This window comes from Cyanistes caeruleus, chromosome 3 (genome assembly GCF_971803275.1).
Source record: "Cyanistes caeruleus chromosome 3, bCyaCae1.hap1.1, whole genome shotgun sequence".
Taxonomy (NCBI): Eukaryota; Metazoa; Chordata; class Aves; order Passeriformes; family Paridae; genus Cyanistes; species Cyanistes caeruleus.
Window position 1 is genome coordinate 28,606,956 of NC_141703.1, and position 19,719 is coordinate 28,626,674.

The following is a 19,719-nucleotide window of genomic DNA, read 5'->3' on the forward strand; positions in this document are numbered from 1 at the left end:
TCTTACATACCTATTCACTCATTGATCCTAAAATTATCTGATACAGTGATGACATGGCAGCAAAGCTCTTCACACTTTTTCTTTTTTGCTTGCTTCATCTCTTCACATTCGCAGTTAACAGGCTTGCTCTGTACAAAAAGAATAAACACAGTAATTGGTTTGCCATAGGTGTGTTTAATTTGTATTGTCACAAATAAAACAGGAAAATCAGCACTTCATCTTTTTTTGGCTTAATGAGATCAGGAAAGTATTTTCATAATTGAAAACAAAGAGTCTTTTAGATAAGAGTCTTATATTAGAAAGTGAGAACAATATAAAATAGACGCCTTCCAGTGAACTCTTCTCTAAAATGCCAAACATGATAACAAACAAAACCAATTAAGTTATGAGTGGATTTCTTACTAGATTAAAGCACATAAACATAAAATTCTCAATATTTTACAGGATTGCACAGCCTCTAATTCTTATTTATTAATTTTATTCTTATTAATTACCATTTCTAACTGCTGCACATGTATCTATATGTACTAGCCCGCATATCCTGCTATTGCCACTAATGAGAAAGGTCCCAAGAAATTATATGAGAGAAACAAAAAATCCAAGTAGAGCAACAGGTAGTTCTTCATATTATCTATGAATACAGCATTACTTTACCATTTTGAGGAGCAAGTTATTCAGCTATTGCTGAGAAGGTGTTCTATTACATCATCAAAACTAGCTGGTTTCCACTTGGTGACTAGAGTTCATTAAAGATGAACATCCACATCTTATTGTCAATCTTTTTCTGCAAAAGAATTATTGTTAATCAATTTTGATATAAAGGTCAGAGAAGAAGAATGCTATGTCTTCTGCCCAAGCCTGGTCATTCAGTCAACAGAGAGAGCCAGTACAGTATTTTCCAGAGGAATTAAAAAGACAGACAAATAAACAACCAACCAAACCATGAAATGGCAACTCATAGATCAAGCTAATAGTGTAGTGCTGTTGTCCATGGAGAACAGCACTGCTGCCTGACTTCCCAATACATGGTGCATTTGCTCTCACTTTATTAGCCAAGCAGGACTCATTTCTGTCTTCCCAGTGCACCCAGAAGTCCCAGAAATAAAGAGATGGTTCCACCAGTTATGGTAATAACATTAACAACTATTCTTTTCAATCAAGGAACCCTATTTATCAGATGGTCACCTGTAGCAGGAAATCCCACAGGTTGACCACAGGCAACACAACAAATTTCTTTTTATTTCCTCTAAATTTACTATCTCATACCATTTAACTACACTGACTTCCCTCTTGTTCATAAGTAATGTGACAGGAAAAAAAGGAGGTCATGACTCATGGTTTAATTAATCACTCCCAATTAATCATACCTTCAGGAGCCTCAAGTAGGTACAATATTGAGAAACAGACTTCCTTGCTGTGCCTTTTACTAATAACATTGATACAGAGAAAAGGAAGAGTACTCCTGTTCCTCAGGGGTGTAACTCTCTGCATTGCTTTGCTGGAGAATTACTGCAGGGTTGAACAGAGAAACAACTTTGGGAAGCAATCACCTCACAGGACTACATGTTTCTACTTTATTACTGCCTTTTCTACATTGAAAAACATGCAGAAGTTATCGATCCATAGGTGCACAAAACCAACTGTTTGCACCCAGACCATCTTAACATTAATCTGGCTGAAACTGATAAACAAAAAGACACTGTGTCTTTTGGGATGAGCTCATTGTAGGTGACTGCTCTGTACCTGCAGAGCAGGAAAATAAGTAAATGATGGTCTGTTTCTTGTTTTCTCCAGTCTAATAAATCTTGAAATGTTTCCTAAAGAATGACATGCCCCGGGCAGAGAGGGAACACTCTGATTCAGTGCATTGTGTCTAAGGTGGGGATCTCTGCAAGGTGGCAGTGACAAGTCTGACTGTTCTGTGTCTTGAGACAAACCCGGGGTATCTTCACATACATGAAACACTGCCTAAGCCACTATTTAGGCTGTTAGGTAAAACATTAGTTTACAGCATCGCTGCTGTGACTATGATAATGCTGCAAGAGATACTAACGGGGTTATGGATTTATTTGAATCAAACATTGTTAGCATCAGCCAGAGGAGAGGACTCCAGGTCCCAAACTGCCTAGGAGCCACTTTGTTGAAAAGAACTATGATTACAGATAATTGCTGGAGCTGGAGCACGGATGACCTTGTGTTCGTGACTTTCCATGTCCATCCATTTTTCTTCCCCCTCTGAGATTTCTACCTTTATCTCCAGAGAATACAAAAGACAACAAACACAAGAAAACACAGTCACTTCTGCAAAACGTGGCCTTAAACAATGTGCAGTGCCGTACCTGGACCTGCAGGGAGCTGGCCATTAGGCTCTCATTCCTTAACCTTCTTTGGGGACAAAGAAAGAGAGACTAGAACTGTGGTTAGAAGAGGTGCAAGGTGTGCATAGATTCACGTTCCACTTCTCTCTGGTTTACCTCTCTCTAGGAAATTGGAAGTCTTGGAAGAAGGAAAGTACCCTATTGACTTTAGATGTTACTGCTTTGACTTCATGAGAGTCCAGAATTCTGGCGGCATGTGAGACCTTTATTTTCCTCAGCTGAAGCTGTGACTGAGCTGTGAGCTAAATGTCACACTCAGTGCAGCAATCCAATAAGATAGCACCTTGATGTTTGGTGGTTATCTTGATTTGGTAGTGCAGTGGAAAACGTTTTGTACTTGACTTCACATAAATGACACAGGCACAGCAATGTGAAAAGTCCTGTAGGAGCAGTAGCAACTGCATACAGCTTTTAGGCTAAGGATTAGCTGCCTTTAAATAGGTTGCCCTCCCTAGATTGAGAACTGATTGCAATACCTTCTTGTCTCTTCTTACCACAATCAATAAGTTTTAGGGTTCAAAATAATCAGAGTGAAATAATTCCTCCAGAGGAACAGTAATGTAGTGATGAATTACATATTCCAGTCTGCATAAGTATGAAAGAAGAAAGGCAAATTTTGAACAAAATCTGCTATACTGATGCAAAATTTGGGTCTCTGCAGCTGACAGGTATGTGTCTTTACTGCCTTGCAAAGTTTAATACTTTTTGGGAATAAGCTTTGGTAACACAACAGACATAAAAATCAGACAAACCAGCCAAAAGCTCAGCTATATGTGTCCTGTGTGTGCCTTTAAATACTATTAAAATTGAATTTGACTAGACTTGCTCAAATCAGACCTGTTATCAACAACACATTGTCTCAGGAGACCAACATTTGTCCAGTTAGGGCTTCCTTCATTAATCGTCCAGCATCAAGCAAGCCAAATCCAAATCTGTGGAGAAAAAGCAATTAGATATTTTAAGCAGTGATAAGAACACCACAAATAATCAATTTCTATGGCATTAACAGCTACCTGGCCCAGAAAAAGTCTATAAAAGCTAGAATTTATTGCAGAACACCAGACAGCTTACAGAGCATTGATTCTTAGTAGTATGCGTAGATTGCTGGATTTAAAGAGAAATCCCTAATGGTTTTTACCTTTAATTTTTTTTCCTTTTAAAGGGAAAACAAGGATAAGGTGTTCATAAGGCCAAAATGCAGCAAAAGAAATGTCTAAGGACTGTTAAATGGAATTTGTTTATCTTTCAATTGAACAGAATACTGCCACACTGTTTGATGGCAATTATATGCAATATAATGCATAAACTTTGTAAGAGATGAGATGCTAAATACAGTCATAATATTCTATAGCTACAAAAATACATTAATTTGGTTTATTTTTAAGACATCAATTGTACCTGAGATACCCACAGACTAGAAATCATTTTTGCATTTGTTCTGCTTGTGAATCTTTAGGCTTTAAAGCCTTCTATTCCTCCATAGCAATCTCATACTGGAGTATTTTATTCTGCATTAACCTTTGTGATTTGTAACTATTTATAAAAGCAAAACAAAAGGTAGTGCAAAACCCAGCAGGCAGAACAATATTGTCTGCAGGGGACAACAAAGTTTTAAAACCTATTTAGTCTTAATGTTCCCAAAAAACAATTTTTGTATGTAGACGTTATAATTGCTCTTTAAATGTGAACCAAAACATACCTGAACTCAGATTTCTAGACCAACGGTCTGAGAAGTCAAAAGGGACTTTGGCAATCATCTCGTCTGACCCCCTGTATATGTGCACGAGAATCTTTCCCAAGCAGCTGGACTAAACAGTGTCTTTCAGAAAGATGTCTAATCTCATTTTAAAGACTCCAAGCTATGGTGAGTCCACCTCCTCCCTGGGTAAGCTCTTCCAGTGTTTAATTACCCTTACTGCTAGGAGACGGTGTCTTATTTCAAGGTTGAATTTGTCTAACAGCATTCAAATACTGAAAATGCAGGCTGTTTGAGAGAGAGCAAATATAAGTGACATGATACACTTTATACTAATCCTAAATCAAAAGATTATGGAAATATAGAAAACATGACAACTAAAGCTCTATTTTGGCAAACATTTATGCAGGGGGGTATCTCTCTGCATAGGAAATGGTTTTCTTTCAATTCTGCAAGCTTACACACATGTGTAAAGTTACGCCAGGGCTTCAAGTGCAATTCAAAAAGAGGCATCTGGAGTGACTTTTGCTGAAAAAAATATTAGGCATTAACTAATAAATACAACCTCCCTCCATTTCTGCCCCCTTCTAAGCAGCCTTTGTGGCTGCTTATAAATACTAGAAGAAAAAGTGAGGAAACTTCCCATTGCAGAAATGTGATTGCTGCCATAGGGGGATGACTGCTAAAATCCAAACACAACCCAAGAGGGGAGAGAGAGAGAGAAAAAAAAAGGAATGAAAAAAAAAAAAAAAAGGAGAGTTGTCAAGATAATTAAAACTTTGCAACAATTCAGTAGTGGTGCTGATAAAAACAGCACTGCTGGCTGAATGCAAATAAGATGGTAAAGGCCCTGTTTGGATTATGGTAATTACTCAGTCTGAAGTTAGCTTCAGCCACACACACATATGAGCACACACATACACACACAGCAGTGGAGTGGAACCTGACAACCATACTTGGCGTGCGATCATAAAATTCCCTGGCACGCTCTCAGGATGCCATGTGGAGCTATTTGTACAGTTAGGTACGGGACTCTGCGGCGCAGGAAATACCAGCGGAAGCACGGCTGACCCGCCTGGCCTTCAGCGAGAGCCGGCCCCCCCTCCGCCTATTGCTGGCCTGCATTCAAAAGTGATCTCTGGAGAAGGCAAATCAATCGAACACATGTTTGGTCTAAAAATGTCATTTTGGAATATGTTAAGATATTTCCTTACATTAGACCATTTTGTTTGCCCCAAAGATTTGTCAAGTGCAATTGAATGCATACACATCACAACACATGCCAGTGCCAGAACAAAATAATTTCAATGTGTCCTTTAGTACTCCGATAAAATGCAGGCAGTCGGTGTTGAAACGAGATGCCCTGTGAAAGTCTTGAGAGCACTGGCATTCTGCATTTCTTCCAGGAACTCGTTTCTTTAAAATTTGGGATCCATCCAAATGAGCAGATTTTGCGTAAGAATGAGGAAGAGGACCAGCTCAACCTCTCCTCTTGCCTTCTAGACGGAGGAGTTGAGGCAGGCTAATTTATGTGATGAAAAATCATTAAAGGAATTACAATTTCCAGCTCTGATTCCTAAATAATAAAGCCTTTACGAGGACAATATCATTACAAATAACCCTATTAATCCGTTGATTCAGCTTTAGAGCCAATTCTGATATATGACAAAGATGTGTTTCTTCAACAGTTTTCACAAGTTAATATTAAATAATATTGGCACACACATCATTTTTATTACTGAGTTCTTTGATTTGTTCACCCTGCACAGTGTCTGCAGCTGTGTGTTTTATGACCTACCCATCACAGGAGAAACTCCCATTAGCACCGGCACACAGCAGAGGAGATGTGAACTTTGCAATCAGCCTTGCTATCCTCACTCTGTTTTCGGTTAGTGCTGAAAAGGCTCTTTCGAGCAGATCAGAATAGTCACAGCCCAATCTGAAAGTGCACCCATACTGTGAAGGGCAAGCTTCCCTGCCTGGCATGTTCAAAGTCTGCAGAGACTGTATCAAATCCAGATTTATACATGACTGTGGACGTCAAGATGCAGTCCTCTGACCAACAGGCTCCTGAGGGAAGGCACCCACACCTCCCCCTTCTCTCCCCTTCCCTCCACCTTCACCCCCACACCCTTTTTCTCTCTGCATCAACCCAGTGGGTTGCTAAAACACACACACACACACACAAAGTACATCAGTCTTGAAAGCCTGAAAGATGCTTGGGTTACTGTACTTCAGCTGAGACACAAATTAGGTCTGTTTTGATTTGCTGTGGGGATCCTCTTTCTCTTTTACAAAAAAATGCTTCCTTGAAAGAGTACATATCAGCTGCTAGGCCAAAACTCAGCATTCCTTGATATCTCTTCTGAAATTATCTCAGGGAAGTTTGCACAATGTTTACCTGAGATTTTTATCTTAATTAAAATAAAGATGTATAAGAAGGGAGAAAAAAATAAAAGGAAAATTAAAAACTGCCAAACTCTCAACTCTTACCAATCACCTGACAGTACCTGCAATTGTACAACAGAGATGAATGATTGGTCGCAATTTCATAATTTCATCTTAGAGATACATTTTGATGGAGTTATCAAAGGGTGGTCAATAAAATTTATATCTATGACCTTAACATAATCCTTTCCACTTTCCTTCATTTTCTGCATATTTAATCACCTGTGGTTGCCTCTGACAAGATGCAAAAGTTGGGCTGTGATCCTAAAGCAATCAAGAATGTTAAGTATTTCAGAAATGGCATAACATTACTTTGCCATAAAATAAGAACATTTCTGAAGGATATAATATTGTATTATAAAATTAAAAAAAAACTGCAAAAGATTGCTAGATGTTAAAGGAAGTCTGATGAAAATACACATTTATTAGTTCATATTAGACAAAAAGCACATTATAACTATATAGTGTTGCTATTGCGATAAATGCAGTATTTGTACCAAAATGCTCAGTTCTTCTCACTACTGAGAAATATGGGATTATGTGTCTTAAAATTGAGGAATAATGATAAGACTTAAAAGACAAATTGAGGACCCACAAGATCTTGAATTTTTTTATTATATATACATTTCCAGAATGCATAATAAGTTTCTGGACCCTTTAGTGCTTTCTGTACTGTGTGATTTTTTTATTTTTTTTTTTTATTAGTGTGGACAAATAAATTTTATTTGATAGCTTGTTGTATTTAAAGACAGTGTAAAACTCTCATTGCAAACAGTTGTTTACAGTGCGCTTTTCAGCACAAAGCTGTTTTAAAGCTCAATTGTGCATTTTGCAGATAAAGTGGGAAAACTAACTGAAGGCTGTATTGTAAGCAGTGGTTGCCGTGGAAACCCCAGTTTCAAGAGCTGGTTCTCCATTACCACTTAATTTAGGCTTCCTAATTGCATTCCACTAAATCGGTAGCGACAATATCTGCAGAGCAAAACTGCATGCCCAGTCTAGCGCAAACCTCTTTGAAACAGGCTTTTTGAAAGCCAGGAGCTATAAAAACTCAGCATGACGTGGAGCATATGAGAAACCTGTAGTTCAAATGTACTGCTGCTTGCTTTCTCATCCTTAGTAACTTCAGTGCGCTCCACACCAATCTATTAGTTCAGTCTACCTTAAAGATCATAAAGCTCTGCCATGTGGAAACTCATCTGTCCACCAACACATTGGTGCAAAATAGATTTAATTGTACTCCCAACCCAGTATCATGTCCATCTTATTTTACTACACACCAGCAGGTAGCCGGTGCAGAGCCTTACTTTCCTTGAACTGCCCTTGCTCCATAATACGAGGAGAACAATACTTTCTCAGTTTAAATCATTTGCCACTGTTCAGCTGTGCAGCAAGCCAGACCGCCCATATGTGACCTAAAGAGAGCCTTGTCAGAACCACTAGACATAAAAGCATTCCAATTATCGACCATACTGCTTTAATAGAGGAGGCAACTAATATGATAGTGTAAGTGATTCTGCCACTGAGAAGCTCTTCGTCACTGTCAGATTAACACTTGAGTTAAACTCTTGTAAATCAGTCACATTATGCCGTCGGTTGAGAAATAAACACAGACCTATTACTCTTAGAATTCCAGAGGGCTCTCCCCGCCATCTGAGTTGTGCAGGATGCCCTATTAATCTGAATTTTGTCATGTTTATTATTTTGCAATTACTAATGTGGGTAACATTGGAAAGATTTAAGTTGTCTATGATTAGATTCTGAAATGGATGTACATGCCTAGCAAAATCTTCTGTGAGTGAAAAGGAGAGAGAGGAAGAGAAAAAAACAGGAGACAGTTTACGTGTAACTTCTGACTGAAAATGACAGCAGACCACCAAATTAAATCCTATAACTCTTAAAAAAAACCCCAAACCCAACAAAAATCCCACAGACTATTTCAAAGCAAAATATCTCAGTGTCCTCAAGCTGAAGACTTCCCACAAGCTCACAGTTGAATACATCTCTTAAACACTAAGGTGGTTTGATTTGAGCCCACCAATACGTATTAAATGAATGCCAAAGTTGAAAATAACAAGTAAACAACTGCTCCTAGAATGCTTCCTTCTCTCCACAGAATGATTAGATGCTAGTAAAATACCTTAAAGTCACGCATTATCAACTCACAGTCAGTTTTTCTATTTCTGTGGATTTCTGTCAAGTTTCTTGTCTTTTTATCAGATTTTTGTCTTCTGCTCTACCTGAGCTACTTTGAAACCAAAATGAAGACACCTCTGCTTTTGATATTGGGATTTTGGATGTGAGAGAGTAGACAGATAAAGATTATTAACACAAGCTGGGATTTACTTCCTGTGGCTCTGTTCTACCTGTTGAACAGATGAACCTTTTCAGATGGATGGTGAGGCTGGCAGAAAAGGAAATGGGGATGGAGACTAGAAGACTGGTTGTCGAGTTTGCTCAGTCCCAGGCTGCTTCAGCCAGATAGACACTCCTCAAGGTATCTAGTCTTATCCTCATTAGATATTAGGACTCCTGTCTGGAACCAAGGCAAATTCTCAAATAAAAAATGTGCACAGATTTTTCGGAAACACTGATCTGAGATGTGGTCTGAGTGTGTTCTGGGTCAGAAACAGCAACCACAAGAGATTTTAGGCTAAATATCCTTTTCAGCCTATCATCTTTCTCCAGTGAAGTAGGGAAAAGAACCTTCCTGTCACTTTTCTTCTCTATGAGTTTTTTTAAGATCTGCTGTGAAGAAGGTAGAAAATGCTGGGAATAAAAAGGGAGAAATAGGAAGAGATTGGCACCACTGTTCTAAAACTGTGCAGAAGAACTGTTTGAAAGATTATATGTTTGGAAATCATATAATTTTTATATTTGACTTCTCTCTTTAGAAGGCACTTAACCAGGGGCAATGACAGAAGTCAAGGGAAGACCAGTCAAACTGTATTGTACCCCATGGAAAGTAAGAAAAGACACTTTTCCACTCTGTCTTCTAGTCCCTATGGACCACTTTTCTAGTGGAAAAGTGTGGCCTTGAAAAAGTTATAGGAGAACTCAAAGGATGAAACCCTTCGCGCCCTGTTTTGGATGAAATGAATCATGGCAGAACTTGATCAGAGACTGCCCTAGGCATGATCCACAGCAGATTAAACTTTCATTGGGTAGGTCTATAGGAAGAGATTGTAGACATACATTATTTCCTCTCAGCAGTCTTTAAAGTGGTAACTGATCTAAAAAGAAATAGAATTTATCCAATGTAATGTGTCTCTACCTGTCAGAGACATAACATTGGATAAAAATTCTGGTTTTAGTTTAGGTAATTCATATCCTAGAGAAAAACAAAGAAAAATTAAACAGCTCTCAAGAGACAATGGGATCTATTCTGTCCTCACATGCATGACTTAGTTACAAGTGGGCTCCTTGCCAGCTTCTGAGCTCAGCTACACACATGCAATTTTCTTTGACTTGAACAGAGCATATATTTTTGTGGGCAGAACCTGGACTTTTTGTCCAGGTTCTGCCCACAAGAGAATTGTAAGAATTCTCAATTGTAAGAATTGTAGGAATTCTTATATTTTCTGTTATTTGTTTATTATAAGGATCATGGCCTCATTGTTTTGAGCTTTGGGAAAAAAAGGCTCTGTGTTCTACCTGCTGGAGAGATTATGGCCCAGAAGAACCAGCAGCATGTGAAGGGTGGGGGCAGTCTAACTATAAGTCCCCTACATGGTCATGCATTCCCAGTTACAAAGAGGCATATGGAAACTTTAGTCACCTGGGAAATAATTGACTTTCTTGAGATGATGCTTTCAGGCGCCTGACAGATTCTCTGTGTGTCTTTCCACTTCCATGTCTGCACCCAGCACAACACTGCTTCCCATCCCAAGTTTATTGAGTCTTCATCCTCAGGGCTGGTTTACCCTGAGAATGCACTCGGTCTTGTTTCAAGCACCTGCTGCCAGATTCTCTGCTCAGCTACACATGTGGCTCCCTTTGACTTAGAATATATATTCTTCTGGTCACAGCCAGTTCTTTCAGGGTATGGCTCTACACAGATATGGAAGCCCATCTGGCTCACCATTGCTTGGGGCTTGTAAAGGCCCTGGCAGAGGATACAGAGTGGAGGAATTTGATGGAGAAGAAGGAAGTGGTCTTACTGCCCTTTGTTGGGACCATACCTGGCATCTGACAAGACAGTGGAAGAAGCAAGAGCACATTGGTGGTTGGGAATTGTGTAAATGAGCTTTTCCTCTGAATGCATCACTGTACACTGTGCTTCGCTATCCAGTGATCGGCACAGTGAAAGCAGGAAGTCAGATGGACTTAAGGGCTTATTCCCATGTGATGGAGGTGGAAGAGTAGGCATAAGACAGAGAATTTTAAGTCCTTAGGAAAGAGCCAAATCAATGTTTTCAGTCTCTTCTGTGTGCCTCTCTGAAGGCCGGCAAGTACAGCTGGGGTTCCGCAGGTTTGGGAGGGAAGGGTTTCAGGGCAGGGAGCAGAGCCAGAGAACGACTGCTCTCTATCCCTCGCCACCCCTGGCACCTTTCCCGGTGGAAGTCAAAGTGGGGATTAACACACACGGAACTGGTTCTGTTCCAACTCCCCAAGAGGAAAACAAGATTTTTTCAAGCTATATGATTCTTGTTTGTAGCTACGTGACACATTATTTAATGGCTGTGAAATACTGCATTGTTCTGATTTTGAAGATGCGCACATCTTTAGAGGACCGCTCTCATTTTTCTAAATGCTTTTTAAATGCAACATTTACAAACACCTTCATTTTCTTGTTGTTGCTGACTTGCTCATTGACATTTTAAGCTAAACAGCATATGGCTTATAGCTTTGTACAAGCAATTGTATACAATTCATACATTTTCTGGAATTAAAAAGCCTTGGAAACACAATGACAATTTTCAAAACTACAGGTTTATTCTTAAAACTAGGAGATCTGTGAGGTCTATTCTTCATTTTTACAGATTTTTCCAAGTGATCCAAAAGAGTTGCTCAGGGCATCACAGTTTCCTGTCTGCAAAATAACAGAAACAACACAGGTAGATATTTAGATGTTTAATTCCCATGTGTATTCAATGTTCTTTGTGATCTTTAGATGGAAGGGTATTACTGGAGTGTAAGGTATTAATTACTGTTATCAGTATCTAAGACATCTCTTACTGAAGATTTAAATCAGCTTCCCCTGGAAACATAGGAAATAGGATTTAAAAGGACCTCCTGCATCAAGTTCAAACCCCAACTTTTGCTGTCAACTGCACATTGCATAATTGGTTTCATGATGTGCTCAAGTTTCATGCTGTAACCAGTGAAGTTTCTTGCTTCCCTTGCTCCTGTCGGAGGGCTGCTCCAGGATATCATTCCAGAGCTTCCTCCTAATTTCCTGTTGGAGTTTATTCATGGCCATTTTATAACCATTTGTTCTTATGTCAACATCATCCTTTAAATAGCTCTTCTCCCTCTTTGTATATTTGTAGACCACAGTTATGTTCCCTTTCAGGCTTTGTTTTGTTTGTGTAAACAAGAGAAGCACTTTTAGTTTGCCATATTAGATAGCTCTGCCTCCTCCTACTAGCGCACCTTCTTGGTGCTTCTCCCAGTTTGATATAATTGTGTTGCACATGGATGCAATAAAATGTGTGACCCAAGTTGTGCAGTCTGCCTGTACTCTGTCAGAGTAATATCATTCAATGAAAATTAGGAAAAAAACCCACCATTTCCCTTCCCACTCTACCTCATCAAACTCTTTTATTTTTTTTCTCTTTTTAATATAGGCACAGTGTATCTAAGGCTCATGATCACCTTTTATTAGGAAGGAGAGTGATCCGAAATTTTTAAGCACCCAACTTGTACTTCTTCTTTCAGCCAGCTGTTGAAGCAATGCTACCCACCCAAACTGTGTGCTTAAACCTATGGCTTCATTATTTGTTTTTTGAAGTGAACCATCTTGAGATTACACTCTGGGATTTCACCTTGTCCCATCCCATCCCATCCCATCCCATCCCATCCCATCCCATCCCATCCCATCCCATCCCATCCCATCCCATCCCATCCCATCCCATCCCTTTTCTTCCCTTTTCTCTGCTTGCACAACAAGATACTATTCCTAGCTTTGTGTAATCAGAAAATTTCACTTGCATATACTCCCTTTGCTGCAGTGCAGGTGTTAAAACAGGACCCTACAAAATGATTAATAATAAAAGCAGTATGCGTAGGACTCAACTACTGATCTCTGTCCATCCCAGTAGATCTATTTTCAGTACAACCTGCAGTCACCTCTTCTCCAATCTGTTCCCCTCAGTACTTCCAAATGATCTCCTCTTTCTCCAGTTTAAATAATACCCCTCCCCCTGCAATGATGATAATATGATTTACGGATACCAGAGGAGCGAGATCTATTGCATTTCCTTTCTTTAGAAAAACCTCATTATTTATGGCATGATCCATTTTTGGAAAAGTCTGACGTGTTTCAACACATCTCTTGTTTCCTTCAAAATTAATTTTAAAACCTGGCATGCAATGAGAGCACATTATGAATCTGAATAAATGCTGCAACATCGTGTACTTGGTACTATAATGGGTTAATTGTTGCAGTGCAGGAGGCTGATAGGGAGCCACAATGCATGCCTTAATGAGGAGATGGTTAGGAGCCCTGGGGCATGGAATAGGGGCTAATATGAAGGAGAAAACAGTAGGATAGAAAGCTGAGTAACCCAAATAAAGATACATTTGCTCTTGTTTATGTTGCAATTACTGTCTTGCATTATCACTGACAAAACTTAGAAGCACTAGAGTAACTCAATGAGATGGATGTGTGCATAGAATATTTCTGTCCCAGACTAGGTTTTCTATGTTTTCCAGTTTCACTGGCACTCCCTACTCAAAACAACGAGCTACAAGTTAAACTGAAAACCAGAGCACTACTTTGATGAGTGGACATACTGATGTTACAGTCAATACTTTTGATTTGAGGGGAGGAATCCTGTTTCCAGCCTGCAGTTTTTAAAAGGAGGAATTTTGGAAAGACATCAAGTTCCCTTGGTCTGAGGACAGTCCAGAAAATATTGTAAAGAAGTAACTTTAACACATGGATCAGAATAGCTCTGCTTCAAACGCATACTATGCAATGAGACTGATACACTTTGTGACACTTTGTTCAGATTTTCAGTCAAAATTACCACCAGTTACAGTTTAAGATTGTTCAGCAATACATAGAATATTAACTTTGCCTTAGTATTTTGGATTAAATCGGTTCCTTCTTTCTTGTAGGCTGGCTGGCAGGGGTAAAGGAACCTTGAAAGACATGAGAATCAAAATCAAAGAAAAGTTGTTCAAACCCCAGCAAATGTTTAACTTGATGTCCAGAATAGTCAATCAGCCTTATGCTATCTCTCCCACTTTATCTGTTAATTAAATACCTTTGAGTCATATTTGTCCAATAAGGATTTTTAAAAAAAAAAAAAAAAATATTTTTTTTTTACAGCTGGAGCACAAGTAGTGGGCTTTAGAATATATACTTTCTCCAAATGTAACAGCATATGGTATCTGGTCTTCAGAAATTGCTAGTTGCTGGACATTCCTTTCTAGGATTGATTAATTGTAGGAATAAATTAATGTAACTGTAAATGGAACTGGAATCAAAGTCAGACTTACTGAATATTGATAATCATCTAGATAAACACTGAAGGTAGCTTCCAAGTCAAATAATAAGATTCTCAAAAGCATGTTTCTATAAACAAAGGTAAATAGTCTTTAATAAACATCTGTAGAGTCCTACAGAAACAATAAACAGAAACAAAGTAAGAGAGAATTTACCTAAACATCAGCTCAACTTTTTTATTTACCATTATTTTATTCCCATTTTATTATAATAGATCTTCTTTCCTACTCCTTACATGTTTCCTCTTGATTCTCCAGCCTTCTACATCCCCCCTGCTCTCTTTACAGTAGAAATCGCCGTACAGGATCAGACAATAAGTCTCTGTGGTCTAACATTCAATCTCTCTGAAAGAGCCAGTGTATCAAGTCTCCTCCTTGTCTTTAACAGAGACTGACCTAAAGCATGAAGCTTGCCACTAGTATCCCTCTTACAAAATAGGTAACTACAAGTATTTTGTACTGACTGTATCTTACAAAGTACTTGGCCTCAGTGGCACACAAGGGCAATTATTACCATGAGCTAATTATATATTGTGAGTGAAGAGGGGATTTTTTTATTTTTTTTTTCATGAGTTTCCAAAGATCAGCTTTTACTTTCAGGCAATATTTCCTTACCCTCATGTAATGATGGGAGAGCAAGCATGAAAATGCCTGACTGACCCCTGCTATTATTTTGGAAATACTTATCATGTCAGCTGTGATTTTGTCTCCTTCCTTTATTTCTGAAGTCTCCCATTCATTATCTGCTGCTAGCATTTTTATGGCTATGTAGCCTTGCTGGTTTTGCAGTGTGTGGGTGCCAAGTCCTGCATAACAGCCAACACACCAATGGGTGAGGGAGCAAGAAGCAGTGCACTCCTTAAGGAGTTCCTCTGGAAACATGGCATGCTCTTGTGTGGATGCATGCCTCAAAGTGGGATGTCCTCCCAGAGAGGCAGTGTCAGTTTTCCATCACCTCTGGAGACATCCCTGGCACAGACACACGGGCTCACTGTGCTGTGGCCTCTGTGTCCTGCGGTTCCAACCGAGTAGCCTGTGCGTGGCAGAGAGTGACAGGGAGTTGGCAAAGCTGCAAAGTTGGTTGGGAATCTCTCCTACCCAGAGGCAGCAGGCTTCACAAGCCCCAGGGACAGTGACCCCAGTGCAAGCTGCCCTCTCGCTCACGAAAGCAGGTCCTCAGAAGGAGGAGGGAGAGAGCTGCCATGAGCAAAGTGCTGGGGGAGGAAGGAGCAGGAAGAGAGTTGTGTGGTTCAGCAGCTGTACTAAGAGGGTAGGAGAGGGAATTCTGGTAGTAAATGGAAACAGGTGGGAAAATTCACAGGAGAAGAGGTGGAAGAAAAAAAACCAAGACTATCTTTGGGAGGATGTGGGGGGGATGAAGGCTGGGAAGCTCAGAGAAGGTGTAGGAAACATTCTCCTTCTTGCAATGAAAGACTTGTCTCCAATACCAAAAGTCCAGGCTGTCTGTTATCAGCACCTTGAAGATGCTACACACTAATGAAATAGAAAGGAGGACAGGTTTAATTTTCCGACGAGGTGATCATAGGTAAATTAGTGCTTTTGCAATGCTTTTTAGATATCTGATCTCCCTGTTTTGATGGTACTTTCTCACCACATCCATCCCAAACTGAACCACATTCTGCCTTATCCTCAAGAAAGAAAAGAGCACTGGATTATAAGCAATAGAGAACAGTCCAAATCTGTAACCTCCATAACTATGAGCTACCTGTAAAAAAAATTTTAGGAAACACCAAGTAAACAGTCCACATAAAACTGTGGAAGCAGTATCTTTGACTGTTACTCAATGGAGAATCAGTTAATACAGAATAATTTACTGTAAAAAGCGTTACAACACAAATCTTATAAAATTATTCTTAAAATTTAATTTGTCTAGGACATATCTGTCTATAAACTTATGAAAAAGTGGTTAAATTGGTACTAATCCGCATTCTTGCTATGTTGTTGTTTATGTGTGTATGGACAATTATTTTGCCATAAAAATCTCTTCTATTGATTTTTCCTAAATTATTTTTTTACTATAACAGTTATCTTTACTGCGTAATAGTGTCCAAAAATAACTTGAACTAAATTAGTAATGACAATACTAAAATAAAAACCTATATCATTAATTTGGATCACTGTGGCATGTAGAAAATTTTCTGCAAATTAAGTCAAAAGAAAAGCTATTCCTGATCATGTGCAGTCACTATAGAATTGGTATTATTTATCCAGAGCAGACATCCAAGTGATTGAGTAATCTGTTCTTGAAAACTAGTCTACCACAAGTTGATTGCTTCTCTTGTATGCTCTTCTCATCTCTGTATGACTGTTCAGAGATAAGACAATATACCTGGATATGTTGTTAGGGGTAATGTTCACACAAGAAAATATTGTGTATATATTGCTTTAAATCCCATCCTATCAAGAAACTGCTGAGACCTCTCATTCTCATGATGATACCTTTGGGAGCTGTAGGTATGTTGAAAACAGTGCTGCATCTCACAGTAAGTGTCTAACAGCATGCAACTCAAAGCTCTGTGTTGCGAGGATAACACAAAAAATAATTCACGTAGTTGATAATTTCCATTTCTACTTAAACAATCTGTTATCCAGATACAATTCTTCCTGTGAAGATTCCATAAGCTTAAATTTGGAATGATACATGAATTTGAGATATGCATTTCAAACAACAACTAGAGGAGCACACTGCAATATGGAGACATAAATATATCTGCATGGAAATCAGGAGAAATACAAAATTAGTCTTAAATGACAATGGATTTAAACAATGCAAAAATTGTAAAACTTTATACAGATGTAGACACTTTTAGCCAGGATTTGGACAACTAATCAAGTTCCTTGTGATGAAAACTTTCTTTTTATTATCAGTATTGTCTACTATTACATTGTGAAATGCCTTCAGGCCCTGAACTAGAAGCCAGGTTCCATTATAATGGATATCAAGCATGTAATGAAAAGATAGCATTCCCCTCCAAAGTGTTCTTGAGCTGAACTTATGTACATATTGTAGTTAGAAGAACTGCATAAAGCATGGAGGTTCTAGAGACAGTTTTTAGTTCTGCATCTTGGTAACCTAGACCATGGAACACAGGCCCAGTGAGGACTTGTTACCCTTCCTTTGAAGTCAATTTTGCAAATGCCACAGAGATAAAAAGCAAAAAATGAATCTTGAAGGGAAGAAAATAGACTAAGGAATAGGGAAAGTTTGAAATGTCATCTGATTTTGCATGTAAACCAGTGGTTCAGGAGCACATATAGGGAAGGTTGTGAGGTGAGAAGGAAGGTTAGAAGTAAATAAAGAGTTTAGAATTATACCCAGTCTAATACTGAAGTCCCTGCTGGTGGTTAGCTGTGCTGATTTGCCTGCCGTCTTTGTTGTATGTAGAATGCTTCTAGTGGAGAAACACACAGTTAGTATGCCTCGATGGCAGTAGGGATTAATTGAGCATAATGTCTTTTGGAAAGTCACAGCATTTTCTTGGAAGGCAACAAGGGAAAACCGATAGTTTTGCTGTGTAACGGAGTTTCATAATGAAATGTCTTACAGCGAATCCTTATTGCCTCATTACTCTTAAACCTTTATGAAAAAAAAATGCTTTTAAAGTGTATTACTTAATTGTATAATTTGAGGATCTTGCTGCACAATTCCATATGAGTTCTGTTTTGTCTCTCCTAGATGAGACAGCATTAGTACTTAGGAGTCAGGACTATGAAAGTTAAGGTTGAATGGACCATTTTCCCTCCCCTCCACAAACACCTTGTGATGCAGTCTAATTATATTGTTCACTACTCTTGCTCTGTTTTGACATTTTACAGATTCTCAATTAAACCACTTAACCTGTGACATTGATAAGTCCATAAGTCAAAAGTCATTACATCACATTGTTCTGTAGTTTGCTTGAAGGTCTAAACATTAGTGAATAATTGAACAAAACTTCAGAAATATTTTAGGTAAAGTGCTGCAGTATTACATGGTACCAGGAAAAAAATCTGTGGCTAAAAGCTTACAAAAAAGAATTTTCAATGCAGTGTGAATGGTAACTCATTTTCAAATGTTAATGTATGGCTTATGTGACAATGGGTAGTTTTAAAGTTTTAACTGTGGCTTTCTTTTTTATTAAGGATACATCATATCCATTCAAACTGATTTTTGAACATGTACTGACTGAAAAATTAGATTCATCACATCTGGAAGTGAGATGAAGAGTGAAGAATTCAGCCCTGAATTCAACCCCAAAAGATGAAGAGCATGTTAAAATCACAAATGATATAAAAAAAAAAGGGTATCTACATATTTACAGACTGTTCTGTAGTGTCAGTACATTTGCTTCGATTATTGTGAATTCTTTTGTGAGCCTTTTGGCTTATGTACCTCTGACTAATTTACCTTTTTCAGGACAAGGCACTCCCAAGCTGTAATGTGCTTCACAGGGAAAATATATCTGAGTAACAGGAACAAGAATAATAGTACAAAAGGCTCCAAGCTTTTCAGCCCCTTCAGAAAAATTCTGTGTGAATATGTCAGGCAAATTTTTAGTGCCACTGACACAAATTAAAACTGTGTTCTGGCATTTCATGAGTCTAAAAGCTCATATGGGGACACCTCAGTATGTACAGGTGTCCAAGGAATTACAACCTTGAAGAGCTTTTCTAGGTAAGGCTCAGCTGTCTGTTCTGTATCTCCTTCAGTACTGATACCACTAATGGATTTAAAATCCATTCATTCAGCAATTGTTCTCGGGCTACTTCTGTAATTCATCACAAAGCAGAAAAATTTCTTGGCTTGAGTCCTGCCAATATCACTTGGGGAAGTGAAGAGGACAGGAGAGGTGGAAAGAAAGAGAAGGCAGTTTTGCTAAGAAAGGAAATTAATGATTTATCTCTATATCCATTTCTTCTTTTGAATTCAAACAAAATCTGAAAATTTTTCTCCATATTCGGTTATCAATCTCTCATAATTAATTTTCTGTTATTATAGATTTATATAGGTTGGCTTAACCTGTCCTGGTTATTAGCATGTTACTGTTGCCTCAGTTTTATATCAATTGCTAGCACCTTTCATTAAGTAAGTGAAAATATAACTTTTCTACATCAATGAAAATAATTCTGTATTTGTACTATAAGACTGTAAAAGTCAACCTGACCTACAATAATATGTTTCCTCAAAGAAGGTGTTGTTTTGTATTTGTAAATTAATAATGGATTGATGGATGTATCTTTCTGATGTAAGACATAATTATCCTTTTATAGCACAGGAGTTGATTATTATTTGGAATTTTTCAAGTCTGTTTATTGTTTCTGAGAGGCTTACACAAAGTGATTAAAACATTGGTCTTGAAACATCCTTTTGTACAAAATTACCTCAGTGGACAAAATGAAACTTATTTTTTAGTGTTTTATTTGATGTATTAATTCTTGCCTATCAATCTTAGTATTCACATTATTGTACTTCATGGTATTCCCCATCACAGACCCCACTGTGATAGATGGATAGAAAATACA

General features: G+C 38.4%; 1 protein-coding gene and 1 long non-coding RNA gene across 20 annotated transcripts in view; one reads left to right on the forward strand and one right to left on the reverse strand.

Annotated features, from left to right (window-relative positions):
* Window positions 1–19,559, forward strand: part of LOC111922567 (uncharacterized) — an 86,671-nt gene extending 67,112 nt beyond the window's left edge. Inside the window, exon 11 of the transcript XR_015284315.1 lies at window positions 18,340–19,559. The gene's annotated coding sequence lies outside the window, so the exon portion shown is untranslated. The remainder of the gene's footprint in view (window positions 1–18,339) is intronic.
* LOC111922622 (uncharacterized) overlaps window positions 1–19,719 on the reverse strand; it is a 214,207-nt gene that overhangs the window by 65,626 nt on the left and 128,862 nt on the right. For 16 of the 19 annotated variants that reach the window (XR_015284339.1, XR_015284344.1, XR_015284342.1 and 13 more), the window contains 3 exons: window positions 3,216–3,310; window positions 655–784; window positions 11–128 (listed from right to left, as the gene is read on the reverse strand). This is a non-coding gene — a long non-coding RNA (uncharacterized LOC111922622). Of the gene's footprint in view, window positions 1–10; window positions 129–654; window positions 785–2,339; window positions 2,386–3,215; window positions 3,311–19,719 lie in introns of all 19 variants that reach the window. The other 3 variants (XR_015284332.1, XR_015284331.1, XR_015284340.1) reach the window with 3 other exon arrangements.